This window comes from Sapajus apella, unplaced genomic scaffold (genome assembly GCF_009761245.1).
Source record: "Sapajus apella isolate SASKATOON/1434 unplaced genomic scaffold, GSC_monkey_1.0 scaffold20, whole genome shotgun sequence".
Taxonomy (NCBI): Eukaryota; Metazoa; Chordata; class Mammalia; order Primates; family Cebidae; genus Sapajus; species Sapajus apella.
This window is the reverse complement of record NW_022436960.1, coordinates 21252895-21269146: the sequence shown is the minus strand read 5'-3', so window position 1 is coordinate 21269146 and position 16252 is coordinate 21252895.

The window sequence follows — 16252 nt, the reverse complement described above, 5'->3', positions numbered from 1 at the left end:
CACAGTTTATCAAGATTATTGACATAGACTTTGTAGACAAAAATGAGAGCAGCTGTTTATTTTTTTAATTGTATTTGTTCTCCCTGCTCTTTTCCTTCTATTGCTTCTTGCTAGCCTGGTCCTCTCTACTTGAGGCTACACATTTTGAATATCATTAAGGATGTTGCTATCTGCTCTCCAACCCTTGCCCTGACCTTAGTAGTTACATTGGAGACATTATTTTCTTGCCTTCTTTCTTTTGCTGAAGTAATCTCAGTCATTCTTGGAGCTTATTAATTTCCCCCCTCATGTTTGATAAGGAGATTTTACAGGGCAATCATGACTCAGAGTGAGGGATGGAATATAAAGTTAGAACTCCATTTTTTGAGCAGTTATTCAGAGAGTGAGCAATCCAAAGTTGTTCTCTGACTGAAATCTTCACATCTGATTGCTTTTCCTACTCAGTCCCACTGCCTAATGCTTCTGGGTGCCTCAAACTGCTCGGTAATGATGGCACCTGGGTTGCTGTAATGGTCATGGTCCTGTTTTGATGGTTTGTTTTATGTTTTTTCTCAGACTCAAATAGCCTGCATACAGGTGCTGTCTGAGGAAGCTAAATGCTGCTATATTCTATCTAGAAACACCTAAGATCTAAATGCCTGTGAACTCAGCTCTTAACTCTCTCACCTCCTTATGCTTTCCTGTGGTCTTAGCTCTACCCCAAAGGGCCCTTAAAATCTGAGATCCCCTCTGCTTATTGATCTGCAGAGACAGTGACCTTGATAGAAAACTACGGACCTCTTGGAAGCAGTGTAGGAACTCAGAAGAAATTGCAGGTGCTGTGTTCTCATTTTATTTGCAATCAGGCTGGAAGGCAGATCTATTCATTCCCCTGCCCGTGACTTGACATCAAATTCTCCACTAGGAGGACCTCAACTCCCAGTGGAAAGGGGGGATAAGTGATGAACAAATCTTTTACTGCTTGTCAGAATGTGCCTGATACAGGATTTCCCCCTTATTTCCTAAAATCCTTCTGCATTTTTCAGTCCACTTCTCTCAGCAAAACCCGACAAAGGGAAAGATGATTACGTCTCAGAAGAAGCGTGAAATGGCCTGAAGCTAAAAAGAGGAAAAGTTTAGGGTGGACATTTTAAAGGATGAAGAGTAAGAGTGATTAGACACTAGAATAGAAGTCCCATCACTGCAGAGAGTCAAGGAAAGGTGAGATAAGATGTGAACATTAATGAGGTAGAGCAAAGCCCTGGAGATAAAGGAGGCTTGACTAAAGGGAGGAGGGCTGGAGAGAGTCTTAACAGCCAGCTCACAATGGATTCCTTCCCTCCTGCATCCTGTTAAGATTTTCGCAGGACAATTTTTTAGGGTATCTAGATTGCAATCCCAGGGAACTAGGATACTTGTTTGTCTTATAAAGATGATTATTTATTCAACAAATATGTTTTTAGCTCCCACTACATGCCAGGCACTGAGACTCCAAGAATATAACTATGTAAAGACAGAAATGATACTATCGATGGGGGAAGAGAGTTCCAGCAATCAGGGCTGTGGCCTTGTGGCTCACTCTGGAAGAGAGATAAGAAAGATTGTCTCATGAGTGACCCCAGAAATCCATAGTGCCTGGAAGAGTTTTTTTTCTCCCCAGTGGAAGGCACAGCACACAATCACAACTGTTTGTGGAGTTAGAATCCCCATACCATTTTGCCCAAGATTACCAGGTGCCAGCAGCTGGCACTCTCAGATAACTCTCTGCAGACCTGGTACTCCTCCCAGACTGCCTGGGACCTATGTCCTGTGTTCTCCTCCTGATAAGGCGGTTCTCAGTCTTGCACTATGAGAAGGCGAATAGCAGAAAGGCAGTGTCCCTTTCCAAATAGACACCTTTGGCATCCACAGACACCCTCTTCTGCATGCATTCTAAGGGATGATGGGATAATGGACCTTTTCTAGATGAGCCTCAGCTTGCAAGTTTCCCCAATGAAACTCACCCCTTAACTCTCCCTACATGAGTTACCACTTGCTTTCTTTCTCCTTTGCCAGAGCTCCACAACCACTTAGTCGAATTTGACCAGCAGATATGTTTATCAATGAATGTGTGATTAGCCAGTGTATGCTAGAAGAAAGTGAACTGAATGCCTTTACATGGGGGTAACGTACTGCTGTGATCTCCGACCCTGACAGGCTCACTCGTTGGTGTCACTGCCTGACCCTCAGTTGCACTTGAATGTGCCTTCCCTGTGAATGCAGGTGTGATGTGCTACAGCGGGATGCATGGGGGACCACGGGAGTATGTGAGAGGGGGACCTACCTGTGGGACTCCAGGGGAAATGGAGTTGAAACTAAGACATGAAGGACGAGAGGGAGTTAACTAGGGGAAGAGTTGGAGATGGGAGTGGGGCTGGTGACAAAAGTGTTTTGGGTAGAAGGGGCCAGGTGGGAAGTCCTAAAAAGAGATGACTGGTGTCTGCTAGGAGTAGAGAGTCCAGCATGTCTAGAGTGATGAACCCTAAGGACCTACAACAGTTGGAAGAATTTTTCTTGGGTTGGTGATAAATTACTCCAAAGTCTTTTTGTACTCTCTTTCCTGCTTCCCCCTGTGACCAACATTTGGGGAATTTCAGACAGAGTTAGAGGAAGGATCTGTGAATAGCCTGGGAATAGGATACAATTCATGGAGACAAAATTTTTACTTCTTCAATTTTCCTTTTATAAAATCAAATCTCCTTTCCACAATAGAGATTCATTTAATAACTGCTAAATAACTTGAAACAAATCTGTGAGTTGGTGTTACTTCCTTTTTATTTTCTTTATGTATTTTTCTCTTTTCTCTTATCCCTCCTTGCCTTCTTTCTTTTTTTTTTCTTAAGAATTACTTAGATACAACAATTAACTAAATAGTTCATTGCATTTAATGTTGCCTTCAGTGGTTTGGGAATCTGAGGAAGTGACTAAGTCCCTAGGGAAACCCTAATACAGATCATTTGAAAATAAGACCTGTATGAAAACAAACAAACAAAAACAAACAAACTCACAAAAAACAGAATGAAAAACAAAAGGCTTAACTTTTCCTTAGAAAACGAGAGAAGAAATTTCCTGCCCCTTCCTTTTGTAAGAACATTTACCTTAAAAAACTGGTAAATGTAAGCGCTTTCTCTATCTTTATGAAGTACATCTTTCAGAAACTAAGTAAGTCTTTTGTCAGCTTTAGGACCCACGAGTGTTTTTCTCAAGGACCTGCGAGCTATCTCTTTGAAATGTAAACATCTCCCAGTTTCTCTGAGGTTATTGGAGCCTGACTTCAATGTTGCCTTGCTCCAGATGGTAAAATTACTTGTCGTAAAGATCTCCTTATTCCCCACTTTTGGTTGAAATCAATTAGCTAACAGAGTCCAGTACCCCAATTACCAAGAAGTTTACCCCAATTACCAACTGCAGTTAGGATGGACTATGTAGATGCAATCCTCTTCTTTGAAGACTAGTTATTGTTCATCTTGCAAACATGCATGCAATGAGTTCTGTTGGATTTCTGTCTTTGCAATTTCTTTGTGGATTGCCTGTGACACGCATCACATTCTGGTTTAATGCCTATTCCATAATAGAACTGTTTTCTTTCTCTACTACCTTTGTGGAGATAATTTCTGGGTTGGGACAAGATTTTGTTTATTGCATTTCCCCCAACAGACCTTACAGAGAGTCACATTTTGTTTGTCCTTTCCCAGAGTCTTTTAGGAGAACCCCGTATGAGAAGCAGAAACTGTCACCCTCTGCTTCTCAGTTGCTAAGCCTGGTATAAGTTCTATTTGGCAGATGGAATGCCAGCCCTTTTAAATTTTCCCAGGTGGACCAAGCACTGTTTGCTTTCAGAAGTTCTCAGTGAGGCTTTCATTTTAAATTCATAAAAGTTATCATCCAACTCCCAACAATTGTTTAATAAAAAGCAATTAGCCAGCCAAAAATATAATGGCTTTTATGTCAAAATATGCTGGAGACAGCTGCTAAGCGGGCTACTGGCAGCCTCCGGGCCATATGCTGTGAGTCCCAGGCATATGTACAGCCAGGCACAATAGCACAGAGCATATTGGGAGTAATAAACCCAGCCCCCGACTCTCTTCCCTCTCCCCCAACTCAATCTCTCCACTCCAGAGAAACTGACAGCAAGAAATTCTCTGGAGTAAATTGCCTAAGTCAAGATTCACAAAACTCATTTATTAGGCAAGTATCTAATCTGGCAATAGATGCAGAAAGTCCTAGTTCCCTATCCTGGTTTGGATAAAATCCATGCAAACCTTATTGCATTACAGAAAAATGATTAAGAAAAAGTCTCCACAAAACAACGAACTCAACAGAGTTCATCAAGAAAATTGAACTCAGATTATAGATTTAAAATAAATCTGTTTGCTTCTTCTGACTTAATATTTGCATGTAGAAAGTTTCTAGAGTTTTCTATTTCTTGCAAAGATAGTTTTATTCTCCCCAGCATTCTTGAACACAGTCCTTCTTCCTCCTGCCTTGATCCTAGGGAGATACTCCAGTGATTGATATCTTGGTGATGGCCCCATATGTCTTCTGTTGTTATTAGAAGCACAAATCCAGATATGTGTTTATTTTAATCATAGGAGGTGGAGAAAAAGGAAACTCTTCTAATTTTTTTTTTTTTTTTTTGCCAGAAAGGCCTGTTTTCATTAGAAGCATGTTTATTTTGAGAACAAAGCACAGGCAAATCACCTTTTGTTTATAGACAGATTTTCCGTCCCAAAGGATCCTAGGGTTTGTAAACATTTTGAGGCTGTTTTCAGAGCATTCACGTTGACTGTGTCCTTAAGGATAGGTCCTGGAGGTTGCTGTATAATCATGCTTTCTGGCTGTTTTGGAGTGCCAGCAAAACTGTATTCTATAGCTAAGAAAATATGTCATGTTTTTGAGGATAGTATGTTTTTTTCTCCAAACAACCTTTAAGAGCATAGTGTGGGCAATAGCGTTTTGGAATAGCCCTTGGAAAGGGGTCAGCTCATACTTAGGAATCCCCAGACTCCAAATTTCAATTAATTCCCCAGTCCTCTCTTTCCCTAAGAAAGTTTTCAGTAAAGTTGCAGTGATGGTATGTGTTGGGGTCCCCTAAGAGCACTCCTGGTTTTCATAATTTGCTAGAAGGACTCACAGGACTCAGCATGGGGATTATGTCAATCATGGAGATCTATTATAGTGAAAACATACAAAGCAAACTCAGCAAAGAGGAAAAGGCACAGGGAGTGAAGTGTGAAGGAAAGCAGGCGTAAGCGTCTCCCAGTCACATAGCTTGTGCTTCATCCCCCCAGCAGAGTTGTGACAACACATGTGAAGTAATAGTGTAATGGTGAAGTTATTAGAGACTCAGTGCTCAAGATTTTTTTATGGAAGATTGATCACGCAGGCGCCCTCTGCCTAGTGTGAAAGGAAAATATCTTGGGCCCCCTCAAGTCAGGGCAAAATCTGTCTCCTGTTCTGTTCAAAGTCATCCCTCTGCTCCCAGAGATAGATGCGTACATATTCTGATTGCCTCCTTTGGAAAGACTTACCAGAAACTCAAAAGAATGTAACCATTTTTTTTTTTTGAGACCAATTTGCTGTTTTGCCCAGGCTGGAGTGAAGTGGTGTGATCTCGGCTCACTGCAACCTCTGCCTGCTAGGTTCCAGTGATTTTACTGTCTCAGCCTCCTGAGTAACTGAGATTACAGGCACCTGCCACCCTGCCCATCTAATTTTGGTATTTTTAGTAGAGACAGGATTTTACCATGTTGGCCAGGCTGATCTTGAACTCCTGACTTCAGGTGATCCACTCGCCTCAGCCTCCCAAAGTGCTAGGATTACAGGCATGAGCCACCGCAACTGGCCAAGAATGCAACCATTTGTCTCTTACCTACCTGTGACCTAGAACCCCCCCCACCACATGGGGTGGGGTGGGTAAGGGTGAGAGTTGCTTTGAGATTTCCCCATCTTTCTAGACAGAACTAATGTACTTATTACATATATTGATTGATGGCTCATGTCTCCCTAAAATGTATAAAACCAATCTGTGTTTGACCACCTTGGGGACATGTCGTCAGGACTTCCTGAGACTATATCATGGGTGTGTCCTCAATCTTGGCAAAATAAGCTTTCTAAATTAACTGAGACCTGTCTCAGATTTTCTGTGTTCACACTAGCATGTACTAGAATGCCAGCCTCCAGAAGAAACACAGATATTCAGTACAAACCATACTGAATGCACGAATAGTTTAGGCACATTGAACCATTCTTGCCAGTTCTGGGAATAGTGGTAACCCTCCCCAGATGCAAGCTCCAGATGCTGGACAAGAGCCAACCTTGCAAAAAATCTTTTCTCACGATAGCAGTTGCTACACGTACAGTTGGCTACATTAACTCTTCTGTACAAGTGGCATTGTAGACTGATCATTCTAGCCTTTTTACATCCCTACTTCATCCTCCTGCAAAGAAGGACAAGGCACTTTGTTGGTGCTCCTAGGAAGGTGGTGGAAATGGAGTAGACAGGTTGATGAAAAGTAAAAGGCATAGCCTGGGTCCTTGGTGTAGGTCCAGTATAGTGAGGACGCTAAGAGGGGCAGTATGGTGAAGCTTACAAAGCAGTAATTTTAGAATTAGGCAGGCCTGGGTTTAAATCCTGCTCCGTATTTCTGTAGGACTTCAAACATTTCAACCTTTCCACATTTATGTTCTTGTGGACAGTCTACCAAATGTTTAATGCTCTGGACAAGCAAGAGTTGGATAAATTTGACAGGAAGTAAGAGAATCTTTAGGAGAAATATCGTATTGTAGACTTATGGACATATAAATTAGTAGGTGAGTAAAAAATAAAATGAGCGTTCCTGCATGTGGAATCCAGTGGGGTTTGGATTTCCATTCCATCTTTAAATGAATATGTCTACACACTCGATATATGTATTAAAGAATATGCTAAGTGGACTACAAGATGTCACTGGTGTAGTCTGTGTCCTCAAGATGTGTATAGTTTAGTACAGGATCTGATGAGAGACAGAGATTCTGAATGAGATGGTGAATGGAGCCACAAAATCCCAGACACTTTTACTTGAGAATCACAAACGATAGAGCAAAGTGAGCGATAGAAACAATATTTTTCATGCACATCATTTTCTTGTAACTCACCATTAATGTGTGACATGTGAATTTAACTCTTCTTGTAAGACTTGTTTTTTAAAAAATTTTGGTTGTATTTTCAGATTATATCATTCCCTCAGTCAACACACTAAGCAAGCTAGTATTCCTGGGAAAAGAGAATCTTGATTTACTTGTTCTGAAGTGTTCAGCCAAATAGTATTGAGTTTGATTTCCCTGTCATGCCTTATTATAATATCACTTAGATTTTTTTCTTGGATTATAAATAATTGTTTGTATTGTGTCTTACAATAATTGCAGGAGACTAACTAGTATAGACACCTGATTTTCTCACCAATTTACCTTTCTTAGTCCACAGCCTATTTTCCCACGGCAGAACACTAATTTTTGCTAAATCAAAAACAGAAAGGAGAACTTCTGAAAGAAGATTTCATTATCTTATGATTAACATAAGAAAGAATACCACTGTTAATTCCTTTTTTTCTCGTTAAAAATGTGGTTACAAATCTTTTATTCTAGAAAATTCTACAATGTTTCTTCTCCGTTTCTGTCACACTAACATGTTGAACTCACTTTTCCCACCTAATGGGTGTGTATATCAGTGTTGTTCTAAGGGAAAAAAAAATGTGCTGGTGTGTGATCCCATGCAGATCATCACACACACACGCACACACACACACCCCATAGAGATTTCTTTGAAATGAGAAAAAAGAATGTATCCAGCACATAGTAGGTATTAAGCAAGTGCCAACTCCTTTCACTTTGCCTGGCTGCTAAAAGTAATTTTCCCTCTCAATATTTAAATTGACATTTTTTTTCCCCGTTAGTACGGAAAACAGAAGGATTTTTCTTTTTAAAAGTTCATACTATAAACTGTGTGATGTTTAGCTTCTGCAGAGGTGTGAAGAAGTCCTGCTGTTAAAAGTGAAGTAAGACTTTTTTTCTTGGGTGGAAGCCCAGAAAATATTAGATAAGCCAAGGTGAAGACTATTCCTGATAAAGGATAGTGTGGATGCGTGTGTGTGTGTGTGTGTGTGTGTGTGTGTGTGTGTGTGTGTATTTATGGATGTGAATGTGTATGTCAAGGCTTTTGGAACCATTTTGACAAGGAGAAGTAAGGACTAACAGAGAAGAATTAATCTAAAGTGTTAGTTTGCAAAATGGTTTGACTCACCCCGTAAGACGCAACGTGTGATTTCCCTGCTTAGCATTCTGTACAGGCTGGAGTGAAACATCTTTAAATTACCTATCTTAGAAATGCACAGTCAAATTAAAATAACATTTTTGGAGCTGAGCAGACCACGGTAGTTTCTCTGGCCAAACTAGAGACCAAGACTTATTACTCAAGTCTTGTAGAATTTTAAGGACTTTCCATAAGGATAGCAACCCTTATCCACTGAAGTTTAGTGCAATCGGGATCACCCATAAAGAAACAGATTTGTGGTTAGACAGGTTCCCTATTTTAAAAATGTTTCTCAATTTTCTGTAAGCTACATACACAGCTTTAAAAACGAATATAATAAAATAAAAAGCTTCAACAGCAAATGTTTAATATATAAATTCCCTTGCTCATCATAGATTGTTGAAGGTAGCGAGATGCGTAAAGGTAGAGATCTGAAGATGACTATAGATAAAAGTAGATATTTTTGTTTCTTTTTCAACACCTTCTACAAAAAACCTATTTCAAATAGAAGAGCCACATACTAGACTCTTCTGGTAGGGACATAAATGAGTAGGCTTCTCTTTCCTAATGAGGAAAAGTAGGGGTTTGGTTTTGAAAAGTTGCTGTCAATGCTAGGTCAAGCCTGCACACCTCGCAGCTAAGACCAGGCAGAGAGGGTGGCAGTGGTTGCAGCCATGGCATGACCTCCAGTTGGCTTGTTATATGATCCTCACCAGCTTCCCTGGGAAGAGGAAAAACATTTTTTTCTCTAATGGCTCAGATTGTCTTCACTACTTACCAGCAGGAGTTTGTGACAACTTTGTTCTCACGGGTTTTAAGGATTTAAAGAGAAACAAAACATCACACATTTCTAACGGGCAGGAAGAAGCCAAAATCTACCTCATTAGTGAATGGAAAACAGTGTCCCCTTTGGGCCAGATCAAGAGGTCAATGGGTATATGACTGAAAGACCCTATTTATTAAGCAAATACCCATTACATGGGTCAAGTCCAAGGCCAGCGTGATGGGTAAGCAACTCCCCATATGGTATCATTTCAGGGACTGAAATACCACTCCCTTGATCCTCCATATGCCAAATACAGCTCCTATGTGCCCACTGATGCCTGAAATGTCTTTTATAGGAAAAATATCTTTCACTTAGCAGTCAGTAACAAGCTTCATAATGAAAGCAGCTTAGGTGCTTAAGAACGCACCGAGGTGTGAGTGACTAGAGCCCAGACTCTCGTGAGAGTAAGTTTAACGATTGAGGGAAGAAAGAGCTTCTGGCTTGGATGGAAAGAAAAAAAAAAAGAAACAGGGAGACAGGACAGAAAAAGAAGAATGGGGAGCAGACAAGCCAACTTTGTTCATTTGCTGTTGCTTACTTTCAAAGTGAGATGGAGAGCACTTATAATGTCTAGTTCATGGCAAGCTCTCAATAAAAGTTAATCATTCTTATTTATATTTTTGACAGGTTTGGGTCATGTCAGGTTGGAGATAAACCTACAGATTCTCTACTCTGAAGTTATAGTGCTTATGCATAAAATTTAGGGTCTTCAAAATCATTCTCTTTTCATCTTCTCTATCCTCTTCCCATCCTAATAGTTTCTCTTTGCATTATTCTTTAATCCTCTGCATAGGGAGGCATCTAAAGGAATCTTCATAGACTTTGTATCAAGAAGAGGAAAGATGCAATTAGAGCATACCTAAACCAACTTTTGGTATTCAGCCATATACCACATGTCTCTGTCACATTTGTATAGCTAATTTTCCCCAGTACCATTGGAGTATCTTTGATTAATGTCTTTCTAGTTATGGGGCCCAGTACCTAAAATCACCCATCCAAAAGGCTCACCTCCAGGCACATCATCACCTCCATGCAGCATTCTCTGATGACTCAGCTCACAGTGAGTTCTTTATCTGAACTTCTCAAGTAGAACCAATTACCATTACCTCTCACTGGGCATTCATATATATTCTAGTGTTATCATTAACATACATGTGGTTATTCAGCATTTAATATATGTGTCTGTTTTTTTCTCTCTCTAGTCTACAAACTTCTTGTTAGGATCCATGTGGTAGGCAGCCTCTAGATAATTCCCAGTGATTCCTGCATCCTGGAATTCATAACCTTGTCTAATCCCTTTCCGTATAACTGTGTGATGGACCTGGTCACTTGATTCTAATGAAAAGAATAAGGTAAAAGTTTAAGGATGCCACTTTTGAGATTAGGCTACAAAAAACATGATTCCTGTCCTGCTACCTCTCTCTGGCTCACTTTTATTGCTCAATGTGTTGGAAGTCAGGTGCCATGTTTTTAGCTGCCCTCTGGCAAGAAACTGAAGAAAGCCACTGATCAACAGCCTGAAAGAAATTGAGTCCCTCAATCTAATAGCTTGTGAGGAACTGAATTTTGCCAATAATCACACAAGCGAGCTTACAGATAATCATCCAAGTGAGTCCAAATGGATTATCCATCTGTTGAGCCTTCAGATGAGAATGCAGCCCTGGCTGACACCTTGAGTGCAGCCGTGTGGGAGACCTTGAGGCAGAAGCACTCAAGTAAGCTGTGCCTGGATTCCTAATACACAGAAACTGTAAAATAGTAAATGACTGTTGTTTCATGCTGTTGAATTTTGGAGTAATTTGTTATTCAGCAATAAAGAATTAATATAGCCTGTGTCTTATACCTATGCACTGGAGCAAATAAATTCCTGGAACACTGGAGAAATCTGCTTTTAGGTACCTAGAAAACATCTGTTTCCTTCCCTCTCAGGTGAGTGATGCTGAGAGGTAGCATCTAGGATTTGGTCTGAAAGGTCTTTCCCCTTTAATTGGGGTCATGTTGTATGAAGTCAGAGGGCTAATTAACAGATGGAGAAATTTAAGAATAACAAAACCAAATGAAGTTGATCATTTAAGGGGCTAAGTGACATTGCAGGTTGAGGTTTAGCACTAACATAAAAAGGTCAAAGAGTGAGTAACAGTGGGAGAGGCTTGGAGACATCCCATTTCTAAAGATGGAGTGAGTAGAGTTAGTAGAAATGTTAAAATATTTGTACAGGATGAGAAACAATGGTACAGCTAGTGCTCAACTTACGACCACGGTTGGGACCGCGGACCGGTCGTAACACGATTTGGTCGTAAGTTGAGTAGGCTATATGTACAGTTGAAATGGTGCACGCGGAGATGGTAGTGCTGCCGGAAGCTGGTTCACACTGTTGTACGCCCAGCTGGGCAACGTTTGTGCTGCCAGAAGTGGAGCAGTCGTGGCTAGCGATTGTGGTCGTAAAGTCGAATGGTCGTAAGTTGCATAGGTGGTAAGTTGATCAATACCTGTAGATCCATGTAGAGATAAGGTTGCAAATACTAATACCTATGGTCCCAGGAAATGAATCAAGTGGGTGGGTTGGGAGGCTTGGTGAATTGGAGGGGGCAAGTTTAGTTTTAGGGGCTATAGTTCACATTGTGGTAACCTCCTCAAATGTGCTTCTACAGGGACAACATACCCAGTCTCCTGCTCCTGGAAATATTGTCTGTTAACGGTTCACAGGTTCATTCCTCACTGAGGATTGCCTGTCACCTGAGGTTATATCTCATGGCTCGTGGCCAAAGACTGACAGATGAAAGATTACAAAGAACTGGCCCCTGTGTCTCAATGCACGACAATCCCCAAGCTGGTCTCCACTCCAGAGCTTCCCATATGATTGCCTGAGGCCTAAAAGGCAAGTGCATTTCAGACAGCTTCTCCCTCTGCTAAATTCTCCACCCCCACAACTTTCTCACAATGTATCTCTCAGGAGCAATCACCAATCAACCTTTTGCATACAACTTGCATCTCAATCCAAGTCAATTTAAGACAAGGGGATAGCAACTGTTCAACTCCATCAACCGCTGCCATGCACAGTCATGCAGACCCATTGACGTCAGATCTTGTTTTTCAGGAGAAGCTAGAAATGCAAATATGTAAGTCAAATATTCTAATCTTTCTGTATTGGAAAATAACTCTAAGAGAACATCTCTGAAGTGAAACAAAACACATCTGTGGGTCGAATTCAGCTAATGAGTCATGAATTTGAGTCCGCTAACCCTTGCATGTGAAGTTGGATTTTAAATTATTTCTTGTGTATCTCTGTAAATATCGGTTCATCATTTGCATAAGAGAAGAATTGGACTTTCTGTGGGTGACAGAGGGGAAAGTGGAGGAGGTTTAATTTTCTTTGACCACAGTGCCACATGTAAGTAATTAAGAAAACTTAATCCCTTTTCTTTCCTTCAAAATGGCCTTTTCAGTCATTTTGAAGGGAAGAAAAGCAATTAAGTTTTCCTTCAAAATGGGCCGAAATTTGTAGATTTTCAAGAGTATTAGGGATAGAGATTCTTCTCACCCATAATTTTTTGGCAGTATTCCTAAAGGCGTCAGATACTAAGGGTGACCCTTGTTGACACCTGTTATTCCAGTGTAATTAGCAATCACCTTCATGCCCCACTCACTCCCCAGAATGGTCCAGTTTGGATAATAAGTTCTATTTCCTTGATGAGGAAACCATATATTCTTACCTCTCTAGGTATATTTTCTTCCATGAATAAAACCTGTGGATTTCCAGAATAGTTGAGATATACTGTCTTCTAAAGAATAAAATTCATTAAATGTAACATTTTCTTCTGCAAGTTGAAATCATCTCCAATGTCCCAGTGCAGCAATTTGACCCAATACTACTTTTCAGGGGAATAGTTTTCACACTCACTTCACAGTTTAAACCAATTTGATTTTTACTACTAATTTGCCTTATTTTAACTTGGATATGCTGAAGTAGTTCAGGCTGCTTCCAAACACTTACTGCCTCATTAGCTGATAGCTGTAGTCTAATGACTTTCAGACCAAATGAGAGCTTCCAGGGTGTTGGATACCAGTTGAAACAGCTCTTTGCAAATGAAAGGAGAGGAAGCCAGAATTGGACTTAATTCCAGCCTTTGTTAGTTTTGGGTTTATTTAAATAAAATTACAATTGTTTTTAGTGGTGCTGATTGATGGGAAATCTCTGGATAAACAGGCTGAAGCCATCACATGGTCCATCACATAGTTGAGTAAGTACATAACAAGGGAAGCCACTTCTTTTCCTTTTTTTTTGGATGGAGTCTTGCTTTGTCATCAAGCTGGAGTGCAGTGGTGCGATTTCGGCTCACTGCAACCTCTGCCTCCCGGGTTCAAGCGATTCTCCTGCTTCGGCCTCCTGAGTAGCTGGGATTGCACGTGTGTTCCATCACACCCAGCTAATTTTTGTGTTTTTAGTAGAGATAGGGTTTCACCATGTTGGCCAGGATGGTCTCAATCTCTCAACCTCACGATCCATCTGCCTCTGCCTCCCAAAGTTCTAGGATTACAAGTGTGAGCTACCACGCCCAGCCAGGAAGCCACTGCTATAGAGGGTTCAATGTAATTTTCAGAGTTCAGTCTTGGCAATAGATGTTAATGTAAACCTGCATGTGTGCGTGTGTGTGTGTGTGTGTGTGTGCACGCATGCATGTATGTAGCTATCTATACACTTGCATATATAGACACACATATTTCCACATACATAAATGTATATTCATTAAATATGTGACTACTTTTTAATTGCCTTGTGTGTAGATTAGGCTCCTTGGTTGCGATGAGAGCCTGAGGCTCACTTAGCCTATCTCAAGGATAAATGTGAGAATAAGGGAGATGGGAATCTCTCAGGAAGAAGGTGAACCAAGATTCCAGGCCACACAACGATCTAAAAGGTAACTCAGAATGTAGACAGTCACTCTTGGTTGCCTATCTAACCTCGATTCCCACTCCATCTTTTTAATTATTTTTAAAACCTTACCTTTTATTTTCTCCTATGGAAGATAAGCTACTGCCCAACCTCAGAGGATAAATTATATTTTTCCTAGGGCTGGCAGCATAATCCAATTTCCTTTGCTAGTGATTGCTTTAGGGATGCACATGAGAACTCTTTCTAGGCAATGATGCATGTAAGAAAATCTGCTGTGGTAATTTGGGAAGGATTTTGCTCCCTGGTAAGACAACAAATGGTAACGAGGCTGATTCTTTGTTAGTATTATTATTATTTTTGCCATGAAGTGGCGTACAAGGATTTTATGATTGGAGCTAAGCTTTCATCTTGAAAGCATGAGGCTAAAAACCTAGAGATGAAGAATCAACATGTGAAGAATAGTCTTGCAGAAGGCTAGAAAAGACTGTCTTTTCTAATACACTGAAACAGTGTCCCCAGACCTGGACCACCTATCTCCAAATTTCTTGTCATGTGAGAAAAAAAAATCCACTGTGTAAGCCAATCTTGGTTTGGTAGTCCACTGCTTATAACCCAAAGCATCCTTAACTGACAATGCCCGAAGAAGCTGTAGGAACCAGGTTCTATCTTGCTTCCTATTCAGTATCAGGGTTTTGTGGCTATTAATTTCCATATGTTGAGGGTGATTTTAATCAGAATCAAGGGAGCTTTCTGAGCATTACGAGTTCAGAGTTCTAGTGGTCCTGATTAGATTTCTTCCTTATTATGCTTCAGAACTGAGCAATGATACAGGCTTCCCTTGGACATGCTGCAGGTTTATCCGCTAAATAGAGGTCTGAGGGATAACATGGAGACTTGTAGCTTTGGTACATTTTGCCTTCATGCTTCCCTTAGTTGATCATTCGTTAAGTTTGACACATTTGTTGGGCACCTGATATGTCTAGGTTTGAAAATTTGGTAGGAAAATACAGAACTGCTTCGTGCTTTCTTACAGTTTACATTCTAGTAAGATTATGCAATTTCTAGATTCATATTCACCTGACTTTTTAATGCAGAATTCCAGGGATCCTCAAAATGCTGACTGGCAAGAATGCATTATGGAAACACCCCAGAATGAATGTGGCTGTCTGAATGTGATGATGATGGTAACAGGGAATTCCTTTTCTATTGTTTTTCTCCTTTTTGCTATGATACTACAAGAGGTAAAATAGTTTGGCATGTGGCTGGTGGTAAATCTTATCAAGGGTCTCACAGCTTTTATGTTGGTATTAAACCAATTGCAAGTCCTAGGATACCAGGACTTCCATTTGGGATGAAACAGGGAAGGAGTTGTGCCTTGACTGGCTTCTCCACATTCACATCTGGACAAGAAAATTAACTTTGAGAGTTCCTACCAATAAACAACTCAAGACCAAAAATTATATTCAGTTTGTTTCAATTTTACCTGTAGTTTTTTTGGATGGGGCATCATTGCTTCTTGTCCTAAGTCAACATTACTTCATCATGGAGTGAATGCATTAGGCTACTGGGTGGCCAGGCTTGGAGTTATTATTTCTTGCTTGTTTATCTCCCTTTATATATTTGGCCCCATGAGACTACAGTATTTGACTACCCAGGGATAATATTTACAGAGAGCCCTGGATCAGCCAAGGATGAATCTCTGCTTGGTGGATCCCTGTGGTTCTTTTGGTATTCCACAGTACAACAACAAAAATAATTCTTTACAAGTATATTTAAGGAAAGTAGGTTCATAGTGTTTTCTTTGATACTTCCTTTGCTTTTTCACATAGTCTTCTTTAATTTTCTATTTTTTGGGACTTTAATAGAGATTTTCGTGAAACACACCTTTACCAAAACTTCCTTTTAAATCAAATTTTATTTTCTAGGCACTTCTCTGCATTCTCAATATGAACCTAGAATAGTGATTATCCTAACCATTTCTGTTCTGCTTTACATATGTGAGTTAAACCTCTCAATCTTTTTCTCCCATCATTTTAAAATCTGCATTTCACAGGTGGTGGCTGGGATTGATTCCTGGGGATCATGAGTTTGGCCCAGTAATTATTTTAATATTTAAAATCTTAGAAATGACTTTAAGAATCAAGTTCTGTTCTGGATCTTTGCCTACCACAATGGCTTGGAGATGTGACTGAGTCAAACTCTATGTTTTTTTTTCCAATTTTCC